Source organism: Anabrus simplex, chromosome 1 (assembly GCF_040414725.1).
Source record: "Anabrus simplex isolate iqAnaSimp1 chromosome 1, ASM4041472v1, whole genome shotgun sequence".
In the NCBI taxonomy this organism is placed as follows: Eukaryota; Metazoa; Arthropoda; class Insecta; order Orthoptera; family Tettigoniidae; genus Anabrus; species Anabrus simplex.
This window is the reverse complement of record NC_090265.1, coordinates 29,421,008-29,438,108: the sequence shown is the minus strand read 5'-3', so window position 1 is coordinate 29,438,108 and position 17,101 is coordinate 29,421,008. Positions and strand designations below refer to the sequence as shown.

The window sequence follows — 17,101 nt, the reverse complement described above, 5'->3', positions numbered from 1 at the left end:
TTACCCCAAACATTGAAGAAATAGTCGATTTAAACTGGACTCTTATTACTCAAAAGGTGCGCTCCACCCTATCGATGCACCTCAGTAGGAACCTCAATATAATACAAAAAGTATGGCATATCAACTTGTTTGCCCTGTCAAAACTATGGTACACAGCACAAATTTTACCGATGCCTGAAAGAATTGCCCAACGGATAGAACTTTGTGTGGGATATTACTTATGGAGAGGATATCCTTTTCGTATAGCCAGACCACAACTGAGGAAACCAATTGACCAAGGGGGATTAGGCCTCATAGCAGTCTCCGAAAAATGCAAAGCTCTCCTGATCAGAGAAATGGTGCAGTATTCGTCATCCGACCACGCTAGAGCAGTCCAGTTTTCCCCCCTTGTGGAAAATAATCATTACCTTCGCTCGTCTTGTTTTAAATCGTTTCTTCGGGCTTTGTACAGCTTGCAACTTTCTGACCATAATGTCCCCACTGTTAAACTACTTTATAATAAATTGCTACAGAAGCATGATCATCTTCCACACATCATGGTCAAATACCCCAATTACAATTGGACTAATATTTGGACCACTTTCCAAATGTCTTGCATCCCCGTAGCATGGAAAGTAGCTAGCTATAAGGTTATAAACGAGTTACTTCCGACAGAAGAAAAGAAATTCCGCCACCGGATGACACAATCGCCGCTATGCAAGGAATGCGCGGTAATTGACACTCAGTTTCATAGACTGACTAGTTGTGGAGCCGTCAAGGACATTTGGCAGTGGCTCAGAGTAGCGTTCCACAGGTTGACGGGATCTAGAAACCCGAACGATGTGTATCGTGCAGTATTGACTTTGGACATTAGCAGACGGGATCATCGACATGCTCTGACTTGGCTTAGTATGGGGTATCTCTTTTACCTTCAAACCAACGACAAGGTATCTCTGACTTCCTTAAGAAGCTACTTACAAGAATGTAAATGGAAACTAGCAAGATGTGGTAGTCCCGCCACTAGTCTACTCACCAAAGACCTCCAAAGTATCCTGTGACATATTCCGGTTTGTTGTCTCAGCCGTGTCTAAACCTTCCACCGATACCTCGTGTGTGTTATTATTTCCTTCTTAATCCCTGTCACAAAGGTGCTGGAAAGCGGTGCGCGTGTTAGCGACGCGCAGGGTTACGGTGAAGATCGTGGTTTCCGACAAGTTACATTGTATAGACTGTGTTCCTTAGTGAATTTCATGTAGCATGAAGTAATACATTTTGATGTAAGTGCAGAGGCGTAAGAAGTAAGCACAGGACACTGAGGTGCAAGAAAAGTGCAAATGATGATATATAACGACATCACGATTCTGTATCAATACATCATGTCCCTTGTTAAGTGCTTATGTGTATATTGTAACTTATGTGTAAGTGTATACTAATAAAAAAAATTTTAAAAAAACTAAAAAAAAAGTAGAGAGACAGCGTGGAATGACATTAGTAGCCTACACGAATACGCTTGAATAGAGATTTTAAAGGAAGGTTGGAAGATAAAGTTGATATTCAGGAGACGAATTTGTGCAAATATTCGTTAATGTGAAGGGGAATTAGGGATTAGAATATTTACTAACGGAGATGTTCAATAGAACTTTGATAACGTTTAAGGAAAGACTAGGTAAAAAATTGATAGAGAATCTGCCACCCGGGCAACTGCTCTAAATGCAGACCTGTGGCGACTGATCGATCGACTGACATACAGTACCAGAAGATAAAAAAGATACCAAATCTTTGGCAGACTTTTTCAAGGGGATGGCCGGGTCCTCCAGAGATCGGAGTGAAGGAGTTTTGAGACCGAGAGCCCACGCTGTGATGTAGCACGCACATGCGCAAAGAAGGACCTAAGCCTCTACATATATTGATTGATATGAAAACGATGTCAGCTTAGCTCAAGTACTCGTGTGTACTCCACACGTGACCACGAATATGCAGCATACGGGGTTGAACAGCGGCAGCCACCTCTTACTGCTCCATCCCAGGAGCGTGAGTTGGCGACCACGCGGCCCTTAGCTGAGTCCTTCCACTTGCTTGTGCCAGGCTCCTCACTTTGATCTATCTGATCCAACCTCGGTCATTTCTTGTTCTTTTCCGTCTCCGATGAAATGAAATGGCGTATGGCTTTTAGTGCCGGGATGTGTCCGAGGACTCCCGTAGGCGACCTGCGCGTCGTGATGAGGATGAAATGATGATGAAGACGACACATACACCCAGTCTCCGTGCCAGGGGAATTAACCAATTATGGTTAAAATTTCCGACCCTGCCGGGAATCGAACCCGGGACCCCTGTGACCAAAGGCCAGCACGCTAACCATGTAGCCATGGAGCCGGACTCCGTCTCCGATGATATTAAAGCATTCGAAGCCTAGGGAGCCTTCATGGCCCTTGTCTTTCTTTGGTCGATACCTTCCCATTTTCCCCCTCTGATTACTGTTAATAGAGAAGTTTGTTAGAAGGAAGCCATTATCAGTGTCGACTAGGTTACATGTAACTTTAAAGTTTTTCAGTCTGCACACCTCTGTGAATTTACTGAACGCCACCAAAATCCTATATTTGCAACTAGTCCCATGGCCTCATTTAGTTCTATATCTCTTATATTTAAATCCTTAGAAACTGAATATTACCATCGACGTCTTTGTCTCCCTCTATTTCTCTTACCCTCCATAACAGAGTCCATTATTCTCCCAGGTAACCTATCCTCCTCCATTCGCCTCACATGGCCACATCACCGAAGCCGGTTTATGCGTACAGCTTCATCCATCGAGTGCATTCCTAACTTAGCCTTTATCTCCTCATTCCGAGTACCCTCCTGCCATTGTTCCCACCTGTTTGTACCAGCAATCGTTCCTGCTACTTACATGTCTGTTACTTCTAACTTAAGAATAAGATATACTGAGTCTACCCAGCTTTCGCTTCCGTAAAGCAAATTTGGTCTGAAAACAGACCGATGTAAAGATAGTTTCGTCCGGGAACTGACTTCCTGCGAGCTCACTGCATTAGCTTTACTGCACAACCTTAATACTTAAAATTATCTACCTGTTCCACCTTTGTATCACCAATCTGACATTCAATTCTGTTGAATTTCTTACCTACTGACATCAATTTAGTCTTCGAGAGGCTAATTTTCATACCATATTCATTGTACCTGTTTTCAAGTTCCTAGATATTAGACTGCAGGCTTTCCGCACAATCTGTCATTAAGACCAAGTCGTCAGCATTAGGCCAGACTGCTTACTACATTTCCACCTAACTGAATCCCTCCCTGCCACTTCACCCATTCCAGCAGATGATCCATGTAAACTACGAACAGCAAAGGTGAAAGATTACAGCCTTGTATAAACACTGTAAGTGCCCTGAACCAAGAACTCATTCTACCATCAATTCTCACTGCAGCCCAATTGTCAACATAAATGCCTTTGACTGATTTTAATAATATACCCTTAATCCCATAGTCCCCCAGTATAGCAAACATCTTTTCCCTCGGTACCCTGTCATATGCTTTCTCTAGATCTACGAAACATAAACACAACTGTCTATTCCTCTCGTAACCTTCTTCAATTACCTGGCGCATACTGAAAATCTGGACAGCCCCTCTGTGGTCTGAAACCACACTGGTTTTCATCCAACTTCCTCTCAACCACTGATCGCACCCTCCCTTCCAGGATGCCAGTGAATACTTTGCCTGGTATACTAATCAATGAGATACCTCGATAATTGTTGCAATCCTTCCTGTTCCCTTGCTTATAAACAGGTGCAATGACTACTTTTGTCCAATCTGAAGGTACCTTACCAACACTCCGTGCTAATTTTATTACTCTATGAAGCCATTTCATCCCTGCCTTCCCACTGTACTTCACCATTTCAGGTCTAATTTCATCTATTCCTGCTGCTTTATGACAGTGGAGTTTATTTACCACTCTTTACACTTCCTTATGTGTAATTTCACCAACATCATTTTCTTTCTCTCCATGAGCTTGGCTGTTCGCGACACCAGCAGGAAGTTTTCCTTTTGCATTGAGAAGGTTTTCAAAATATTCCCTCCACATGTCTATTGAATCCCTGGTATTTATTATGAGTTCACCTGAATTACCCCAAAACACTTTTTATTTCCTTTTTCCCTACCTTCCTAATATTCTTTATTTCTGTCCAGAAAGGTTTCCTGCTCCTTGACCTAGCCTTTCTAGGTTATTACCAAAATCTTCCCATGACTTCTTTTTGGTTTCAACAACTATTTGTTTCGCTCTGTTCCTTTCATCTACGTACAATTTCCTGTCTGCATCGGCCCTTGTTTGGAGCTATTTCTGATAAGCCTTCTTTTTACTTTTACAAGCTCGAACACATAAGTTCAATATAAATACTGCACTATATCATACATGTAAAAAGCATACTATTAAACAAGGAATATTCTTATCTGTAGTAAATTCTGTGAATTTACGCACCCTTATTTCGCCACTCCAGACGATTTGTTAGATTATCATTTATCACAAAAAATAATAACATCTTACAAGAAATCTGCAATCAAATAATAATAATAATATTACCGGTGTAATAGGTAGACCATTAAATATTAAGAATCAATCAATCAATCAATCAATCAATCAATCAATCAATCAATCAATCAATCAATCAATCAATCAATCAATCAATCAATCAATCAATCAATCAATCAATCAATCACAATTGATCTGCATTTAAGGCCGTAACTCATGTGACAGATTGGCTATCAATTGTTTACCTAGGATTTTCTTAAATAATTGCAAAGAATTTGGAAACTTATTGAACATCTCCCTTGGTAAATTATTTAAATCCCTAACTCCTCTTCCTATTAACGAATATTTTCCCCAATTTGTCTTCTTGAATTCCAACCTCATATTGTGATCATACTGTGGAATGACATTAATAGAGGAAAAATTCTGAGTGGTGTTTTTAAGTCCACTTCCGGAGGTGCATATGGCCCTAAGTTTCACTCAGCCTACACCAAAAATGAGTACCAGGTTAATTCCTGGGGGCAAAGGCGGCCGGGCGTAGAGCCAACCACTCTACCCCATCAAGTGCCGCGGTTAACAATGGTGGAAGCCTTTACCTTCCACTCTTCCAAGGGCCTTCATGGCCTGTACGGAGGTGACTTTATCTTTTTTTTATGTTTTTAGGAGTAGGAAATATCAGAATATGAAGATAAAGAAAGAATTCAAGGGGATGAACTGGGGCAAATATCTGTTTATAGGAAGAGGAGTTAAGGATTGGAATAATTTATCAAGGGAGATGTTCAACAAGTTTCCAAATTCTTTGCAATAATTATTTAAGAAAAGACCAGAAATGGAATCTGCCACCTGCGTGACTGCCCTAAATGTACATCAGTGATGATTGATTGACCTTTCCAATTTTTGAAAACACCCTCAAACTTCTTCGTCTGCTAATGTCATTCCACGCCAGCTCTCCACTGATACCTCGGAACATACTACTTCGTCGAGCAGCTCGTCTCCTTTCTCCCAAGTCTTCCCAGCCCAAATTCTGCAACATTTTTGTAACACTACTCTTTTGTCGGAAATCACCCAGGACAACTCGAGTTATTTTTCTTTTTATTTTTTTCAGTTCTCGAATCAGGTAATCCTGGTGAGGATCTCATACACTGGAAAATACTCTAGTTGAGGTCTCACCAGAGACATGCCCTCTCCTTTACATCCTTACTGCAACCCCTAAATATCGTCACAACCATATGTAGAGAGCTGTACCCTTTATTTACTATGCCGTTTATGTGATTACTCAATTAAGACCTTTCCTTTTATTAACACCTAGGTACCTACAGTGATCACCATGGGGTACTTTCACTTCATCAATACAATAATTAAAACTTAGAATAGTTTACCTCTTTGTGAAACTCACAACTTGACATTTTCACCCCGTTTATCATTATACCATTGCCTGCTCTCCAGTTTGACATGTAAGCTTTGGGAAAGCATTCTTTCTGATTATATTAGACAGGTTTGCAAAATTACTGACTGGTGTGACAGGAGGCAGTTCGGGTTTACGAAAAGTTATTCCAATGAAGCTCAACTTGTATGATTCTAGCAAGGTATAACAGATACTGGTAGTTCCCTCTGAGAATGTTTTGTTCAAAGTTCCATGAAATTTTGTCGGCCGTGATGCCGTTCGGGAAGACAGACAGACAGACAATAGTACATTTTATATATACCAGGTAGTTCGTCAGCGTCGAACTTTCTACTTACAAGCTTCGCGCATGCACTAATGATGAATGGGATGCCTGTTACCTGATTTTTACAGGGGTATTACTTCCTGCAGGTAAGTTACGTCTGTATACTAGGAAATTACAATTGGAGGGCCGCTGCGCTAATGCGCCACCTTGCGTTAGTAAGCCTCGTTTTCGAACGCACAGTGGTAGGCTGGTATTGGCACAGTAGCATAGCACTACAGTTGCTCTCAACATATTGACAATGGCTGGTGTGTTCGCAACGACGAATACACAGAATAATTTTAATCTATGGAATCCTTGTATGGACTTCCCTCAAAATCTGCTCGAAGTGCAGCCAAAGTTCGCAGATGGTATGTGCAAGATAATGCCAGCTGCCTTCTGTACACGAATTTTGTCGAACAGAATTGCAATTAATTCCTTTTTTGCTATTGGCTTTACGTCGCACCGACACAGATACGTCTTATGGCGACGATGGGACAGGAAAGGGATAGGACTGGGAAGGAAGCGGCCGTGGCCTTAATTAAGGTTGCATTTGCCTGGTGTGAAAATGGGAAACCACGGAAAACCATCTTCAGGGCTGCCAACAGTGGGGTTCGAACCCACTATCACCCGAATACTGAATGCTGGCCGCACTTAAGCGACTGCAGCTATCGAGCTCGGTAATTGCAATTTAAGAGCTAGTGAAACGTTGAAGGCACGTACCACAGTTATACTTCGCTGGCGGGCCACCTGGTATATAAACGCGAGAGCCCTGACTGACCCACTGATAACTAATGGGCACATTTCCCACAAAGTTACAGGGCTGAAATTTTGCACAGGCTTTACTTATAAGTTTATTAAGAGAGTAAGAGCATTTTATTTCGACATTTTGTGATAAATATATAAAAGAAAACTCATTATTCCGTGCGAAGAACGGGCATTCATCTAATTGATAAATATGTTTTATTTGTTTCATCTTCCTGTAAAAGGGGTTATGAAACTTTATTGTGTGTAAACTTGGAATTTTTGTCTCCGCCTCATTCTTGTATCGGATAAAGCAAGAAAAATTCTAAAACATATTTAATTATATTTCTCTCGCTTGCTGCGTCTAGCGAAGATACCAGAGGCAATATGTGTGAGTACTCCAGAGACTGGTTGGGTCCCCAACTGATCCGCTATCGCTTGTCGCAGAAAGCCTGGACGTCACTGAAAGACGTCTAGGGAAATGCGAATTTTATGAACTTGTCCTGTCGTTATCAGATATCGATCTTGCTGGTCCACCTAGGACTGGTTTCCTGTCTCTTAGCAACAGCTGTCAAAGCCGACTGAATCTTTGAATACTCAAGAGACCATCTTCACCCTGTTTCCAGACATGCGAGAATTTTACCCTGCAAGTTGGAACAAGGCATATGGATCAGTGGCGTATACTGAGGGCTACCAAGGCTATCAGTGAAGCCCAAACCTCAAATGCTAGCGATGGAAATCTAAAGCACATTATATTGTAAGCATCTGACACATTGTTCCATTTGCAAACCTTGAAAGCAATGAGAAAACACGTCGCACGTATTTCTGAGAACAAGGCTTCGGAGACTGATATTGCAGCCCAGACTCTCGTCCCTTCCCATCGACTCGCCTCACGCGGCTTGCTGCTGTCTGCCTACAGCTGCGGGGACCGGCGGAGGATAGCTGTGTTAGGCTTCGGTCCGTCAGATCGCCACTGCTAACTATCACCATGCGTTACTCATCGTATATACTTCCTCAGCTCATCTGTCTTAAACATATAGATAACGGAGTGCTGGTATTTCACTCCCGTTTACTTCTACATCCTTGTACGAAGACACTGCAAGGCTGCTGTTATAGGAGTATTATAGTTTTTTTTATTGGTAGATCTGCTAAAATAAAACGCAACATTTCAGGTTTAGTGTTCTCTTTTGTTGGTTGGAATCGAACCCGTGATGGGTCGGACACCACCACTGATCTCCCGAGGAAGATAATTAACCATTGAACGATGAGTACGGCCGCTGTAAAATTCAACATTGTTATTTAACGATAATAATAATAATAATAATAATAATAATAATAATAATAATAATAATAATAATAATAATAATAATAATAATTGTTCCGAGGTATCTGTGGAACAGCAGAGGTGAAAGAAGGTGCTGGGTGGAACAGGTCTCAACTACGAAATTAAAGTTAATTAAAAATTTTACAAAGGTTATATTTTCTTTTCAAGATCAAGAAATAACAAGTATAACAGGTACTCAGTAGCATATCAACAAATTAAGAATGTACAATTGCAATTTGTTAATGGATTTGGGCTTCGAGCCCCCAGACACGCAATCCTTGAGCAATGAGCCCAACTTTACCTATGTACAAAGTTCAACAAAGGGGCAGAAAACCCCAATCATGCCAAGGAGCACTAGCTCCCAATTACCCAGTTAAGCCTGCTCGAGGCACACAGAAAATACATTTTTAAGAAAGAGCAACCCGCTCTCAAAGTTCAAGCCAATTCAAAGGCCACACCAAACTCCACCTTCAAGCTGCCCTCCGGGCGCACAAGAACAGGGGTAATGATACCCAACCTACTGAGGCCTATCCAGTAAAAAAAAAAAGGTTAATTATATGGCCCAAAATTCCAACTTGACTGGAGGCGTAACTTGCACTCCTAATACACTTTTACCTATTTGGAACTAGGCCGTATACACAAGGGCTAATCCCATACTAAAGAGGTGACTTATATAAGAAGACTTTATTACATTTAAAGAAAGAAGAAACGGTTGTGAAAACAAAGTCACCTCAGAACAATAGGAGGGGGAGCTCGAGAGGGTTAGCACACTCTATCCCAATTTATAGTTAAAGAGCCGAAGTTTTACCAAGTGTCTATTACATTTTAAAGATAGGTTACGTGGGAAAAGTTTTCGAACCTGCCCCGAGGGTTAAACTGCTGAGCTAGCGAGAAATGAAGTTATGAAACGGCCATTACCTTATGGATGAACTGCTGCCCGAAGAAAGAGGTGCTCCCGCCCCCTGCTACATAATCACACTAGGAGAGATGTTACTGAAGTGGCTCCGAGACCTAAAAATCAGCAGTTTATATAGCCTCGTGGAAAATTCGAGACGTTTCATGAATGATTACAACCCGCCCACAAAATTTTATTGGGTAACAGCAAAAACTAATACACCAGATGAAGAAGAAACACCTTATTGGTGGAAAATTAATTACAGAAATTCCTCATTGGTCAAATTCAAAACTGGCGGAAATAGAAGGGTTATACTGCCAACCCAAACCATGACTGAAAGAAATTTAACAAAGAACAAACTTATGAATACCAAATTTCTTAAAAAAATAGTTCCTTCACTTCGCACTAGGGTGCACAATTGTAGTTCTTACGTTGTGCCATCTAGAAGAGAATGTTCACACTTCTTACTACAGAGCAAACAATTACAAATCGAAACAGGCATAGTTCAGAACACTTCAAAATTTACCGTAGAAACATCTTCTGAGAAACCTTAGAATTAATATGGTTGTTTAAGTTCAGGGTTTCTCCAGTAGAGGAGTTTCAACTGGCGCAATGTTTGAATTAGCGGCGTGGAGGTGTACCGCCCGGTACAGACCTCGCCCCCAAAAGTTCTTCCAAGGGGTGACACAGAAGTACACCAAATTTTGTTTTAAACAGGGCCCAAGTTATGATGTTGATATAGAAATTAATTGCAGAAGGATTCACAAAAAGGTACATACATTTTTTCCTTATCCGAAGTTTTCTTAAATGATTTGTTCCAGTTTCAAAATTCTTTGTAGTAGCTTTTGATGAAATGTCTTTATGCTTGTAGTGGTTGAATTCAGAAAAAAAAAATCTTTTAATTCTTGAGAGGAGAAAAACAAATTTTTCTAAGTTCACCAGATGTTGCAGTTGAATCCAAAAATGTAGTGATTGTGGATATGGAATGTCCATGTAGCTGGATAAGTACATTAGTTGCCAATTACTTTGACGGCGAGACCAGCCGCAGCTGCTTGTGTCCAGAGGAGGCCTCTCGGACCCCTCAAGTACCCTGAGATACCGCTCACCCGCACTATGAGAGGGGTAGTGGTGGTGAAGCACGCCGCACACGCGGCGATTGTTTACAGGCCGCGGGCAGTTTGCAGGAGGTGCGCCGCACATCAGCCTTGGCCGGGAGGAGGGCTCCGGCTCGCCGTACACTGGTTGACCTCACTGGAGTAGATCGGGCCCGTGCTCCACTACAGTAGCGGTACGGCGCCGCACGGCTGCGGGGGCACTGAAACATTAAGATCTCGGCGGCAGAATTTTTGTTGGACAGAAATGTTTTTAGGGTACAGTCTTTGTGGTGAGGCTGAGGGGCCAGCGGCGTGGAAGTTTTTATTTCATTTTAATTAGCCACTGGTGTGTTTGAGCAGGAGACGAGAGCATGGTAATGGCCGTGGCGAGGACAGGATAGCAGTTTAACTGGTCGGAGGAGGTTGTACAATGAATATTTATATACAAGGAACCTAATTCAAAGGGGCAGAAGGTCTAAAAACGAAACAAAAAAATATAACCTTCCGAATTCTTTCAAAAAAAAAAACAACTAGTTAAGTTAGCGCGGAAGTTACACAGGTTTCACCTGCGACAGGTAAACCCTAAATATCCTCTCGGTGGCTGGATTGCTTAATAATAAAGTAACGGGTGTAAGGAAATCGAGAATAATACATGGCCCATGAAATCTGGGGGCCAGCTTGCCCGCGGGAACAAAATTCTTGACCATAACCTGGTCGCCTACCTTCAAATGGGTGGGTCTACGTCCACGATCATATCTTTCCCTAACCTTTTCATGAGATGCTTTAAGATTGGCTTTAGCCTTCTTCCAAAGATCTTTAATATTATCAGGATCTATTGTCTCAGGTAGAATGTCACTAAGAGACCAAAGGTTAGAGAGCGGCGTGTTGGGAACAAACTTGAACATCAAAGAAGCTGGAGTAAACTTATGACATTCATGAACCGCCGAATTCAAAGCAAAAGGTAACCAATGCAAGGACGTGTCCCACCTAGAATGATCGTCGTGATGATAGGCAATAAGGGCCGACCTCAGATTACGGTTGAGCCGTTCCGCTAGAGATGGTTGAGGATAATAAGCAGAAGTAGTCACATGCGATATGGACAGATCAAAACAGAATTTACGAAAGAGATTGGATGTGAAAGCTTTAGCATTATCAGACACAATATATTGACACGGACCGAAAGAAGCAAAAATGGAATTTAAACAAGAGATAGTGGACTGCGTGGTAGCCAGCTTGGTGGGGAATAACCAAGAAAATCTAGTAAAGCCATCTACACACAAAAGGATGAATTTATTGGCATTCCCCTTTAACTGGGGAAAGGGTCCTACGTAATCGATGTAGAGACGTTCCATGGGGCGCGACGCTTGATGAGAAGGCAAAAGCCCTTGCTTAGTTGACATGGTAGGTTCACTAAGCCAACATGATTTACAATATTTTACCAATTCACGGATTTCTCCGTCCATACCCTTCCAGATGAACATTTCACGAATCTTTTCTCGGGTTTTGAAGATGCCTAAATGCCCCCCTAATGGGGTCTCATGATAGTACTTGAAGATCATTGGTACAAGAACAGCTGGAACTACAACTTTCATTTTTTGATCATGCCTCGACGGGCAAAATAAAACACCATTCCTCAATACATAAGGGACGACATGTTCCCCAGAAGAAAGGGTTTCCATAATGGGAGCCAGCACTGGATCTTCACGTTGATATTTTTCAATATCCCTAAACAACATGGGAGCATCAGTCAGGATGGCATAAACCTCAGGTAGTATGGACTCGGGAGGTGAAGAACTATGAACCTGTTCAAGGGGCTCTACATCATTCGAAAACATACGGCTTAGTCCGTCTCCCACAACATTTTCAGTACCTCTGAAATGCCTAACATCAAATTGGAAGGCAGAAATTCGGATGGCCCACCGGGCTATACGACCAGTACGACGCGGCCTACCTAAGACCCAGCTTAAGGCTTGGTTATCAGTCTCCAAGTCGAACTTGACATGTTCCAGATAAAGGTGGAACTTTTCTAAGGCAAATAAGACTGCCAAACCTTCGAGCTCATAGATGGAATACTTGGCTTCTTGAGCCGATAGAGTCCTAGAGGCATAGGCGATGGGTCGCCTCCCTAGTTCAGTCTCTTGAAGAAGGACTGCAGCTACCGCCGACGACGACGCGTCGGTTTGGACGATGAATTTCTTGGAGAAATCGGGCATAGCCAGAACAGGGGCATTACACAGAGCTAATTTGAGATCTTCAAAAGCGGCTTGTTGAGAAGGTCCCCACTCAAATTTGACGCCTTTCCTACGTAGTAAGTTCAAGGGCGCCGCTCTATTGGCGAAATTTGGAATAAATTTCCTGAAGAAATTCACCATACCAATGAACCTAGCAATACCTTTGATGTCCTTGGGAGGCTTGAAATCACGGATGGCCTGTGTTCTAGAGTGATCGACTGCAACACCATCGGGCGACACAACATGCCCTAGGAATGACATGGAAGGCTTAGCGAAGGCGACCTTGGACAACTTCACAGTTAACCCAGCCTTACGAAGGCGATTGAGAACTTCTTTCAGATGATCTAGATGTTCTTCGAAAGTCTCCGAAAATACGACGACATCATCAAGATAGTGGTACAAGTACTCAAATTTGATGTCGGAGAAGACCCTATCTAGCAGTCTCGTAAGCACAGCTGCTCCCGTGGGGAGCCCGAAAGGCACGCGGTTGTATTCATACAAATTCCAATCCGTGGCAAACGCTGTAAGATGTTTAGATTCTTCAGCCAGAGGAATTTGATTATAAGCCTGATTAAGATCCAAGATGGTAAAGAACTTAGCCTTTCGAAACCATGAAAAACAAGAGTGAAGGTCTGGAAGGGGCACAGATTATAACACCACCTTCCGATTGAGAGCCCTATAATCAATCACAGGCCTGAAGACACCTTGGGGTTTCGGGACTAGAAAAATAGGCGAAGAATACGCCGACTTAGAGGGCCGAATGATACCATCCTTTAGCATCTGATCGATGATTTCCTTCAAGGCTTTCATTTTAGGAGGAGACAGCCTATAAGGCGGAAATCGGACTGGAATCGAATCCGTAACCTCAATCTTGTATTCAATAAGGTCAGTAACACCAAGATTATCAGAAAACACCTCTGGAAATGACTGACACAACTTACGAATACTATCAGCCTGCTCCTCAGGTAGATGTCTAAGATCTAACAACATCTCATCCTGGGTAGGCGAAATAGATGAACATGATACAGAACTACACTTTAACAAAAGGATTTTACAATTAGAAGCAAATTTGAATGTGCACGACCTGCTCTGGATATCGAGCACTAGACCCGTAGAAGACATGAAATCCGCTCCCAATATAATGGGGCAAGACAAGTGATTAGCCACAAACAATTTTATTTTACAAGTGAATTTAGAAATGCGAATTTTGGCATATAAAAAACCTAAAATTTCTAATGGAGAAGAATTAGCCGAAACATATTGAACTGAAGATGAGCAATAGTCAGGAAGTTTACAAACAGTTTTCAATTTGGAGTACCAAACCAAACCAAACCAAACCAAACCAAACCAAACCAAACCAAACCAAACCCCATGGCACTACAGCCCTTGAAGGGCCTTGGCCTACCAAGCGACCGCTGCTCAGCCCGAAGGCCTGCAGATTACGAGGTGCCGTGTGGTCAGCACGACGAATCCTCTCGGCCGTTATTCTTGGCTTTCTAGACCGGGGCCGCTATCTCACCGTCAGATAGCTCCTCAATTCTAATCACGTAGGCTGAGTGGACCTCAATTTGGAGTACCATTCAGCCGAAATAATAGAACACACACTGCCCGAATCTAAGAGAGCAGTTACGGGCTCATTATTCAATTCGATTTTGAGAAAAGGAACAGGTGCGGGGGTATCCGCCGCAATCCTAAGACATTCTTTGGGACCTTCAAAAGATAAATTTGAAAACTGAATTTTCCCTGAAATTTCGACATGTTTACTTGGGGCTGAGCCTCGGACAGAGGAGTTAGTCGACTCAGCCGAAGCCATTAGTCACTTATTATTATTGGTCTTGGTGGAAGTTGCACCAGAAGTTGAGCAGGAGGGGGTGCTGCTAGCATTAGGGCAGTTCTTGGCAATATGTGAAAACGCGCCGCATTTAAAACAGCCTTGAGATGACCCTGCTCCATTCCTCGTCCCACTGGATTTAATTGATGGGCACTTGTTCCGAAGATGATCGGGCGACCCACAAGCATAACATTTACGGGCGGTGACGGGTCGGCGAGGAGGAGGCCGAAAACTACTACAGGATGGAGGGGGTTCTTTCGCGACTCGCAAGGTATCAGCATATCTAACTCCTTCGCCTGAGACTGCCATAGCCTCTAACTCGGCAAAAGTTTGCGGACGCGACGCAAAACACAAATATGATCTGTACGATGGAGAAATACCTTCCACAATTGCCTGAACAATCTGATCTTCAGGGAAGTGAAGGGCAAGTACCCTAGTATAGAATTAGATGTCTTGAATGAAGTCTGCCAGGTTTTCATCAAATCGCTGCACTCTATAATAGTATTTCTGAATTAGAGATGACCTAGCTCGAGCCGGAATAAAATTAGCTAACAGATGGGCGTGGAAATCTTCTATGGATGACTGTTCCGCAATTGCCCTAACTATTTTGTCTGAGAGGATACCAATGGAATAAGGGTAAATTATCTGAAGGATTTGACACGGAGACAGAGAAAAAACAAGGGCATGATCTTGGAATTCAACTAAAAACCTTAAGAAAGCAATGACATCAGTAGTGGAGTTAACAGAAAACTTGGAAATACCTCTAAGTAATATAGCTAATGGATGGGGTAAACTGCTGAAACCAGGTGACATAGTAGAAAGGGGCCTAAGTGGCGGAGAAGCCGATTCCGCAGGTGCCCTATTTAACACAAAGGGTGGAATGGACGTGCGACGATCGGACTCAGTTCCTAATGGGGCAGATGTTCGTTGTGTAGTCGCCTCAGAACTACTTCCTTCCTCTTTAGAGGAATCCTCCACATTTACGATATTTACGACCATAGGCTGGTCGATTTTGGGAGTCGCAGATCCAGATAACAACTGACTAACTTTACTAGACATTTTGGACAAGTTTTCAGCAAGGGCACTAGCTTCCTTACCCTGAAGGTCATTTAACTTCAGAGACAATAGATCACATACCCTATTATAAAAGTGGTACAACCTGGCCTGTACTCTTTTGAGTTGATTAGGAGATGGATCACTTACTTCAAAAAAACTAACTACAGATGCTAGCTCAGTAGTATTATCATTGGTCGTGGAGAGAGCGTCGTCAATCTCTTTCTCTCCCAAAGTCGGGATGGTAATCGGCAAATCAAGGGAATCTTTTAGCTTATTAGAATCGACTGCAACCGTGCCTCCAGATTGAACGTTTCTGAGAGATAGTTCATAAATTAATTCTTCTTTACGCAAATATAAAGGATGGAGAACCTCGCGAGGGCCGGACATGATGACAGAAATTTTTTAGAAAAATCAAAAACATTCCAGCAACTGAGAAAATTGTTAGAGTTTGAATTAAAAACAATGTTTAGCCGTCAAAGGGGGCTAAATTGAGACCCATTCCACCACGCTCTGCTACCACTTGTTCCGAGGTATCTGTGGAACAGCAGAGGTGAAAGAAGGTGCTGGGTGGAACAGGTCTCAACTACGAAATTAAAGTTAATTTAAAATTTTACAAAGGTTATATTTTCTTTTCAAGATCAAGAAATAACAAGTATAACAGGTACTCAGTAGCATATCAACAAATTAAGAATGTACAATTGCAATTTGTTAATGGATTTGGGCTTCGAGCCCCCAGACACGCAATCCTTGAGCAATGAGCCCAACTTTACCTATGTACAAAGTTCAACAAAGGGGCAGAAAACCCCAATCATGCCAAGGAGCACTAGCTCCCAATTACCCAGTTAAGCCTGCTCGAGGCACACAGAAAATACATTTTTAAGAAAGAGCAACCCGCTCTCAAAGTTCAAGCCAATTCAAAGGCCACACCAAACTCCACCTTCAAGCTGCCCTCCGGGCACACAAGAACAGGGGTAATGATACCCAACCTACTGAGGCCTATTCAGTAAAAAAAAGGTTAATTATATGGCCCAAAATTCCAACTTGACTGGAGGCGTAACTTGCACTCCTAATACACTTTTACCTATTTGGAACTAGGCCGTATACACAAGGGCTAATCCCATACTAAAGAGGTGACTTGTATAAGAAGACTTTATTACATTTAAGAAAAGAAGAAACGGTTGTGAAAACAAAGTCACCTCAAAACAATAGGAGGGGGAGCTCGAGAGGGTTAGCACTCTCTTTCCCAATTTATAGTTAAAGAGCCGAAGTTTTACAAATTGTCTATTACATTTTAAAGATAGGTTACATGGGAAAAGTTTTCGAACCTGCCCCGAGGGTTAAACTGCTGAGCTAGCGAGAAATGAAGTTATGAAACGGCCATTACCTTATGGATGAACTGCTGCCCGAAGAAAGAGGCGCTTCTCGCCCCTGCTACATAATCACACTAGGAGAGATGTTACTGAAGTGGCCCCGAGACCTAAAAATCAGCAGTTTATATACCCTCGTGGAAAATTCGAGACGTTTCATGAATGATTACAACCAGCCCACAAAATTTTATTGGGTAACAGCAAAAACTAATACACCAGATGAAGAAGAAACACCTTATTGGTGGAAAATTAATTACAGAAATTCCTCATTGGTCAAATTCAAAACTGGCGGAAAGAGAAGGGTTATACTGCCAACCCAAACCATGACTGAAAGAAATTTAACAAA

At 42.3% G+C, this 17,101-nt stretch overlaps 1 protein-coding gene across 1 annotated transcript in view; it reads right to left on the bottom strand.

Moving 5' to 3' along the window:
- The window catches only part of LOC136860113 (probable sodium/potassium/calcium exchanger CG1090), a 383,477-nt gene that overhangs the window by 212,706 nt on the left and 153,670 nt on the right, over positions 1 to 17,101 (bottom strand). The window lies entirely within an intron of this gene.